Source organism: Glossina fuscipes, unplaced genomic scaffold (genome assembly GCF_014805625.2).
Source record: "Glossina fuscipes isolate IAEA_lab_2018 unplaced genomic scaffold, Yale_Gfus_2 174, whole genome shotgun sequence".
Taxonomy (NCBI): Eukaryota; Metazoa; Arthropoda; class Insecta; order Diptera; family Glossinidae; genus Glossina; species Glossina fuscipes.
Genome location: NW_023998517.1, coordinates 1,617,143 through 1,626,450, shown reverse-complemented (window position 1 = coordinate 1,626,450; position 9,308 = coordinate 1,617,143). Strand labels below are relative to the sequence as shown.

The following is a 9,308-nucleotide window of genomic DNA, read 5'->3' as shown; positions in this document are numbered from 1 at the left end:
AATATCATGAAAATAGCGACAAAAAAATTATATCAAAACGATAACGAAAATTTTTGTAGATAGAAGACATTTTTTTTCCAAAGAAAATATAAATAAACAAAAAAGAAGGTAGAAAGCGAAAGAATGGGCGAAGAGACGTACCGCAGGCGGAAAAGTGAAAGAAAACAAAAACTTTTCTAATTTGTGATATATTTAAGGAATTTGTAGACATTTTTAACGACAAATTTATATCATCGATTGTAGTGCGCAACCCTTTTGTATTCGAACGAATCGAGATATAAAAACATTTTTAGTTAGCTCGTTTGTTTGTTTGTTTGTTTGATTTAAAACAACACAAACAACAAGACAATCTTTTGCATTAGCAATGAGACATAAATTCATACACTTATGCACATACGTAAGTGTAAGGTTAGTTGGAATTTGATAAATGTTTCTCTCATTCTGATGTACATATAACATACATACATACATACACGCGGGCAAACATCACGGCACACAAGCAGAATACATTGATAGAAAAAGCAGCGAAAAATTTAACGAGCAACCATTGAATGCATTGCCCGCAGTTTGAGTGTATTTGTGTCTATATATAGACAAAGCGAACGACTGGCGGATGATTAAATGTTATTGTTGTTACCCTTGTTCACAGTCCACTCTTTTTCGTTTTCTTTCTATTATACGGATTTTATACTCAAAATGACTCAGTGAAATTTTGCTGATATGCTGTAGACCGTACGGCCATTACGAGTTAAGCATTAAAACAGCGCAGACGTTAAAGTCATTGAGGCCGCATACAGGAAATCAACACATTATAGAAAAACGAATAAAAAAAAACTCTTCAAGAGTAGGCTTAACAATACTTCTTTTGTGCCAATGCAGAGAGGTTAAGCATAATTTTGTGATTAAATTCAAGAAATAAAATATTTAATATATTTATAACAAATGAAATGAAAGAAAATAAAATCAATAAATGAATAAATAAATAAAGAAAAACGTATCTCATATAAATGTCGTCTACTTACGTAATCCGTAGCGTGAGACAAGAAACCAGTCCATGTGTGACGTGAAGATAAACAAAAAAAGAAAAGAAAAACATCCTTTTCGAAGTTCTTCCCGGCACTGTTAGATGTCTCTATGTTATGACCGCAGTGCTACCAAGTTTTACCATAATTGTCGTTAAGGTTGTTGTCCCATCTACTTGTCCAAGAAGAACCACTGCTGCAATGTACATGTTTTATGTTCCCATATTTTTATGTTGTATGACGTATGCATGCAGGATTCTGGGCAGAAATTGATGCTCATGGTTGTATTTTATAGAAATTACAAATCCATTAACATTTCAATTAATCTCATTAGGCCTAAGAAAGAAAAATAAAAAGAAAAAGACTATTGAAGTTTCTAATTGGATTGGTTTGCAATGAAATCTTGCTTGCTGCGTTTAGTAGGAGTGTAGGGTATACCAACTTTGTCATTTCTATATGATAATTAAAAATCAATGATGCGAATTATCTAAAGCATTTTGATTTAGTCACATGTCCCTATGTCCTTTCCATTCATTATTTTAAGAAAGATCATAGCGAAAACTTTTGGTAACATATAGAAAAGAAAAGGGAAGAGAAAGGAATATTTCTCCGGTTGCCAAAAATTCATTTAGGTCTTGTTGCGCTAATATTGTCACCAGTTTAGAATCCTGAGCGGACCTTCACATTGGTAGCATATATTTGTTCGGCAAATTATTAATCTAAGGTTTAGTGCGGTTTCGTACTGAGCACTTTTAAAATACAGAACTAGCTGGGGTCATACTATTATTAATGAATAAAAGGGGCTACTGTCCTAATTAACAGCTTGGCGAAAAGTCGAAACGTCTGCTTCATTGTATCGAATACTCATGACGATCTGTTATATTCACTTTTCAGCGAGTGTTAGATTGCGAATGGCAATAAAGTAACACAGGAGCATAAATCATCATTGTCTATACAAAGTTATTTGCAATAGCGCGTCGTTGATCCAATTATCTGTAATTTTATTATAAGTACTTCTGCTCTAAATCGTAAGGTACGATCAAGTTCCTGAGCCTTCCCAATAATTCGAATAATATGTTTCTAGAAAGCATTTCAAGAGGTAATTGCATAACTCTACAAATACATTATGGAGCTGTGAGCTAATTCTAATTCTATTTATTTGGCCGCCTTTAAAGGGGGTTAGCTTTTCTCAGCTGTTATTTTCTTCTTGGTGTCGTGTTCAAAAGTAAGGGGAACCTATATTGATATCAATTAACATTACGTGGGTGCAACAATTGTACCTTACAGCTGGCAAAAGTGTCATGTCATTCAGTTTAGAGTCAGTTCTTAAGTTTCGACTGTCTTCGTAACTGCTGGAAATTGTTGCCTCAGGATTTTCGAAATGAGGAACAAAACCCAAATTGGTTAAGCACATTTTAAAAGACTGTGAAGATGATGAACCGGTACAACAATCGATCGTTTACAAGGTTTAAAAGTGATAAAAAAACTTTGAAGATGACGGAAAAGCAGTCGAAGTTGAACAACGTTTAAGAGGACACCCAACCTCGACCACCGATTAAAATACTGAGAAAATCAAGGTTCTTCTGCTTCGTGAATCTTAGAGACCTTGTAAATACGCTTGGAATACCGACTTGAATAATTTAAGGCATTTTAAAGATCGAGTTGCAATTGTCTCGTTTGCCATCTTCTCGTTCTTTTTCGAATTAGCTTAGTTACTTTATTCCATAAAGCTTTATACAAGCTATACAAGAAACTTATCGTTTGGATTTTTCTAATAATTTATGTAATATTGATTCAGATGATATTAATGACAGTAATAAACCAATACAATTTACAAAGATTGGTCACGTAGCTGCGGACAAGACTTTCGACATTATAATGTGAACATTCAGCCCTAAACCAAATGACTCGATCGTTATTGAGATTAAAATAAGATAAGAAGGTTAAGGTAAGGTAAGCGACAAAAACGGTGTGATCCGCCCTAGGGCCGAAACACGCTGGTGCATCAAATTCCATTATAGCATATCAAAAATTTACGATGTATGGGCTAAACATAAAAGTAAAAGATAACTAGACGGACAAACAAGCTTAGAAAGAATCGCCTTCTAAATCGGTCGATATAATAAACTGTGCAAAGTTCTTTTAGGTTTTGCGTACTTTCGTAGAAACTTAATCTATTCTTCTGTCATAACTGGTATAAGGTACAAAAACTGACAATAAAATGTTCGGTGTAGACCTAAGAATAGCTATGGAAATGATGCTCATTAGATTTAGGCCTTGGTTAACGTTCGTCTGTTAACAAATGTTTAAATATTTGTAGCGCTTATAGCCTACACCACTTGTGCTGCAGGGTATATTAAGTTTGTGCGGACATATGCAACACGTACAAGATAGACTTACCTTTCACTATATCGACATCGTCTGTCCGTATGTCAATCTGATGTCTGTCGATAGTCCTGACTGAAAGTCGTTACCTGGAAAAAATTTCAATTTTCAAAATTCCTTCACGACAGTGATTAGGTAAGGTAGGTAGTATTTCGGCATTTTCAATTGGTGTGAAAAGTTTGGACCGGCTCGGGAAATTTTTTGAACGTTTTCTCATATAACAAAATCTGAAGTTCATATAACAAATAGCACCAAATTTGCACCGTCTTGGCCTAATTTTTTGATCCTATCCTATGCAAGGAGAGTAAGGAAAAATGATCTTTTTTAGGACAGAAAAAACTAACGGTTCTGAGTTTTGAACACGTACCTCAATTTTTGAACCTCTTGGCAACAACCATTCTTACGGAAAGTAAGCCTTTATTTGCAATGGGATGTAATTTTTAGTATACCGTTCCATATAAAAACAGGGCGTACTTTTTGTGTACTATAGCAAAAATAAGAATATGGTGTAGCGTATTTAATACTCGACCTAGCCGGACTATAATATTTTCACTTGTTTCATTTATTTAACCATCTATTTAGATGCGTCTCATGATTGTGGTTAGGAGGGATTATAGGTAGTGGGGTAAGAAAAGCGGATAAAAGATTTGTGTAATGTTCTACTTATAAGCGAAAATATGATGAAAGAGCGCTCCAGGTGGGTAGTTCTATATCTTAAGGAATATCCTTCCAGGTAGAGGAAGAACAAAGGTGAAGAAGCATTGAAAAATTGTGTTAAATTTAAAGCGAAAGATGCTTTGCCTAAAAGTGAAAATTTTTCGCAATATATGGAAACTATATATATCGCAAGTTTCGGTGGGTGTACTTTATACAGCTTTAGCTGACCTTCTAAGACCAATTGTGTTATCTCAGAAGTAGAAAAATTTGATATAGGATGGACTTCATTCTGCAGATTAAACCTGAGGATTATACCAGTGTGTCTATGGCGGATAACTTGTTCGCACAGGGGTTTGGAATATATTTTTATCAGCTAATGATTTATTTTATAAAAGATTTTCTGACGGGCTCCGCACCTTGCGACCGCTTTCAACGACTTACCTCTCCCTCTCTCTCTCTTCCTGTAAATGAATTTCGTTCCTGGCCATCCTAATATGTAACTTTTTCACTTCGGCTTTATTTTATTGATGAACGTTCCGCAATCTAGATGTTGTTCTTAAATAGTTACAACATAACGCAATTACTTTTAATCTGCAAATATACAAATGTTTTCAAGTGAGTGAAAATCGAATCAACGTTTATAAGCGAGCCACGAGTTGCGCTTTATTAAAGCGTAAATACACATACATACGTACATAAGCCATAGTGTAGATAATGGAAATTGTGTTTTAGTTTATACGCAATTATTGTTGAAGAAAATAAATTAAAGGTAATAACAAAGTTTGAAAGAATGATCGTCGTTTGTAAGTTCATTTCTTTGACTTCATTTTTAATCTTTATCTCACTCACTCACTCACTCACCCACCCTTTCCCTTTCTCTCTTTCTCTCTCTCTTTCTCTCTTTCTCTCTTTCTTTCTCTCTCACTCTCTCTATCTCCCTCAGTCTCTGGAGAATGCAATAGCAATAGCAACAACACGACAAGACAACAAGATTGTTATAAAGCATTGTGAAAACGAAGTAACAACTTGAAGCATTTATTTTGTGTTCAAGTTAATGAAGCCAAACTAAACAGCGAAATAAACTTTAACGCGGAATCAACTAAAGCGCCAAGAAACTTATTAACAATAACAATAACAACCACAGTAACAAGTGCAAATCAGCAGCACACTCTTAAAAATAAAAACAAAATTCTATACACACTCAAGAACAATCAGACGTCACCACCGCACACACCGAATAATAAGCAAAGACAACGAACTAACGAAACAACCAACAAACCAACCAACTTACTAACTAACCAACTAACTAACTAACTAACTAACTAACTAACTAACCAACTAACGTCTAACCAGTCAGCCAACTGATTATATATATGCTGAGGGAAAAATTGCATCGAAACTAAATCGGCACTTTCGGTCGCAATAACTACGACATTTACGATTATTTTACGGCCACTAAAATCAAAAGTGTAATTTACTGAATTGTATCGGTGTAGAATCAGTTGACGCCAACTACAAGACAAGCAGCAACCCAAGGCAAAAGGATTCATTGGATATGGAGGCAGCAATGCCAAAGTAAACAGACAGTTGCAAAAGCAACTGCAGGCAATGGGAAGTAAGGCAAGGTAAAGAGAAGGAAGACAACTTTGCTTAACAAACTGAGAAGAATTTTTTGATGCCAAAATGAAAGCGTCGTCATCGTCATCGTCATCGTCATCGGCATCATCGTCATCATCATCATTCGCATCTCAAGACGACATACGTGAATTTAGATTGTGATGTAGCAAAATGAAAAGAAAAAAAAAAAAAAAAAAATGCAAAAAGATGAACAAAAAAAATAAAAAACGAAGAAGAATATCAAAAACCAGTTGCTTTGCGGCAAAAACGGCAGAAACATTCTTTACATGCAATGTATGTGCGTGTGCTTAGATGTATGTAGAGTGTTTGTGGAGCCACGCCATGTTGTGACCCCTTTGCATGTTTTCAACTGTTTGCTTGCCTGCCTGCTTGCCTGCCTGACTGGTTGCTTTTGTGCTGTGCACCTTCCGAAAATTGCACTTGTTTTCTTAAGCAATATCAACTTTCTGCTCATATTATTGTTGTTGTTCTTATTATGCTGGCTGTTAATTCCTCCAACATATTCGAGAGTGTGTTTCAATTTTAGGTTTGATTTTTTTTTTTTTTTGTCTTTTACTTGTTTGTTGTGCACTTTACCTCGAAACCATGGAAGATGATTTTCATGTTTTTTTTTTTTTTTTTTTTTATGCATTTACACTTCCAAACCCTGCTTAACCGCTCGCTCCTGGTGCAGCAACGTAAACATCCTTTTTTCAGTTTTATTTCTATTTATTTATTTTTTTCTTTTTTTCTTTTCTTTTGTAGTTGTTTACTTTGATTAGATGGAAGAGAGAACAGAGGAAAGAATATAGCGTTTTAGTCAAAAGCTGGGTGAATACATTGCGCGATGACTGCATGTGTTTTACGATGTTAACGATTATAGCACAAGCAACGCTGTTGAATCGCTTCAAGTAATTTTGTAGATACTTGAAATAATTTTAATGTCAGCTTTTACATGGATTCAATTCAGTGTAGTAGTATTGTGTACGTGTATATGCGTGTGTTTGTGTGTGTGTGTATGTACGTATGTGAGAGATCATTTGTCCCAGCCCATCATCATTGCGAATGCTTTTGGCTGTTGCCTGTTGGTGCAACACACATTGTCATTTTCGGAACGAGTATGTGTTGATTTTAATAAAATGTTCTTTTTCCTCGTCATCATCATCATCATCATCATCATCATCATCAACATCCCAATTACAGGGTTTGTGTTGATTTTATTAAAAAATATTTTTCTGGTTATTTTACTGCCATCAATCGTTTTCTTGTTGATTGAATTCCGCACTGAAAGCGATTGATTTTAATTTTAGCAATACTCGCGCGCGCGTGTGTGTGTGTGTGCCTGTGTGTGCGATTAGTTATTGCATTTAACTAAGTATAGGTGTGTCTGCATGTGCGTGCGTGCATGCGTGCGAATCAGGTGCACATTGAGATAAATGATATATAAACGGTTTCAATCGTGCAACTCAAACTATATATGCGCTTATAGTAGACATAACAAAGCAAAGCAAAGATTTCTAAATAGGTTTAAATCGAATCATCTCTCACTACCCATAACACTTTATATGGGAAAAAAGGGCAAAAGAAATTTCTTTTGAAAAATGCTATGCTGGATTCAACTAAAAACGTAACCCAAAAAGCAATCGTTTAATTTGGAAACAAAGTTGCATTAATTCCTTAGTCCAATCAATATTGATACACAAAAATTTTTGTTGTTGCTTCTTTAAGAAATGAAAAAATAATAATAATATAAAGCGGTAACACTAATTTAAGGCTGTCGAGGCCCATATTTCCGTTGATAAACACCTAAGACGGACATACTCGATTAGTAAATTAATTTGCTTACCGTTAATATTTATAGTTTTTTGTTGCAGCTTTAATTGAACTGCAAAAAAATGAGCAATTTTTTTAATCTTTTCGTACTTCCAATAATGATCCCCATCTCAATCAAAAAACTTATTTCTTTGGGATAAACGAAAGTAATGTTTTCATAATCATTCAATCAAAGTCAGACACTTTTATGTAACGGGCTCCACGTTTGACGTCATTTTTGTCTTACGTAATAATATATCATATTAATAACGTTAGAAGGCCAGGCGGCCGGTGTTTGTAATGGATAAAGACCCGTCTCCTTACAAGACTAGCTTTTTCGGTAGTAATGGAGGAGAGTTCGACGCTTTATATCCAACAAGCCCTCCAAAGACGGTTCCACTCAAGAAACGCACGTTCAAAAACCCTTAAGCAGACAGACGGATAGATTGATGTTTTACCTTCAGCTATTCCATACTTTGCCTTTCGTCCCCGTTCGAGGAAGAAATTTGCATCTCAAGTCCAAAAACAATAAGCTTCTGCATGTATTGGTATTCTATTTGTCTATCCGGCCAACTGCTTCTCTAGGTGATGTCGAAATCTTCAAACTCAAAAGGGATTCATATAAAACGTTTACTATATCATGCTCAGGTCAAGTCTGCAAATACTTTAGACGCCGTCTATCGGTTGGCAAGGCGGTGCCTTTTAAAAGATACGAATTTTTTAATATATTTGTTCATTTCCAGAACCGTGCATGTATCTGGTAATCAAATGAGTCAAATTCGACGTCCAAAGCTAATCGACAATAACTTATGTTATTTGCTTTCCCTCGTACGGGCATTTACGTACACCAATTTATTCCAAAGTTACTGTATATTTTTAAATGTGAAAACGCTACAGTGGGACACAGCCTATCATTAAATATCTTACACCACTTTGCTTAATACATTTATTCATGTAATGACTTCTCAAATTAAGATGTTGTAAGGGGAAAGGTGAAAAAGTGGACCGATCCGAAGAATTTTTTAAAAGCGTTCATTAAGATATCTTCTTCATTAAAATATCTCAAAATTTGCGGTATGTTGAACACCAGAACACAAGACAGACAAACAGACAGATTAGCTTCGTTCGATTTAGAAAGTGATGACCGATCGATCAGTATAATAAAAGATAGATCTATCTAAACTGTTGCAACAACTATTTGCAAGTAATGCACATATAGAAAATGATCTTGCGAAGTGCGAATTTAAGGACAATCTGTATAGTAATTCAACCGTTTGTCGGCATCTGTTCGCTCTCTATAATTAAGATTTTCGAAATCTGAAATATTAATACTTCAGACTTTAGCTAATACATCCAATGAAATTTGCCGAAAGGTCGAGAAGGTAGTCATCAAAGAATTGCAAAGAATCTGCACGAAATATCCTAACTATATGTCGAACTAATTTGATTCCTAATAATAGTTACAAATTTGGAAAGGGGATGAGGCACTAAAAAGTGTTCCCTCTGCTCCAAACTAAAGAAAGATTTTATAATTGTTTAGTTTACCCAGTAAAATATTATTAATACTATTGTAGTGTTATTGTTCACCCTACAAAAATATGATGGGTCACTATGCAGCTCCTTTATATAATATTATATTGGCTGTCTGAGCAGTGATTGAGCCAAGTATTCTACAAAGACAAAAGAGATTTTCCCATCAATCGTTCCCTTCCTTCCACAACACCGCGAGTCGTGGGTCTTTACCCGCACTGTTCCCCTTTCAGAGCAGTCTACCAGCAGTGATCCTTCTCACTGTTGTTCAGGTGGCGACCTTCG

At 35.2% G+C, this 9,308-nt stretch overlaps 1 long non-coding RNA gene across 1 annotated transcript in view; it reads right to left on the bottom strand.

Annotated features, from left to right (window-relative positions):
- Nucleotides 1–1,030: 1,030 nt before the first annotated feature.
- The window catches only part of LOC119641701, a 219,114-nt gene continuing 210,836 nt past the window's right edge, over nucleotides 1,031–9,308 (bottom strand). Inside the window, exons 5-6 of the long non-coding RNA XR_005247876.1 lie at nucleotides 4,506–4,655; nucleotides 1,031–1,358 (exon numbers count right to left, since the gene is read on the bottom strand). This is a non-coding gene — a long non-coding RNA (uncharacterized LOC119641701). The remainder of the gene's footprint in view (nucleotides 1,359–4,505; nucleotides 4,656–9,308) is intronic.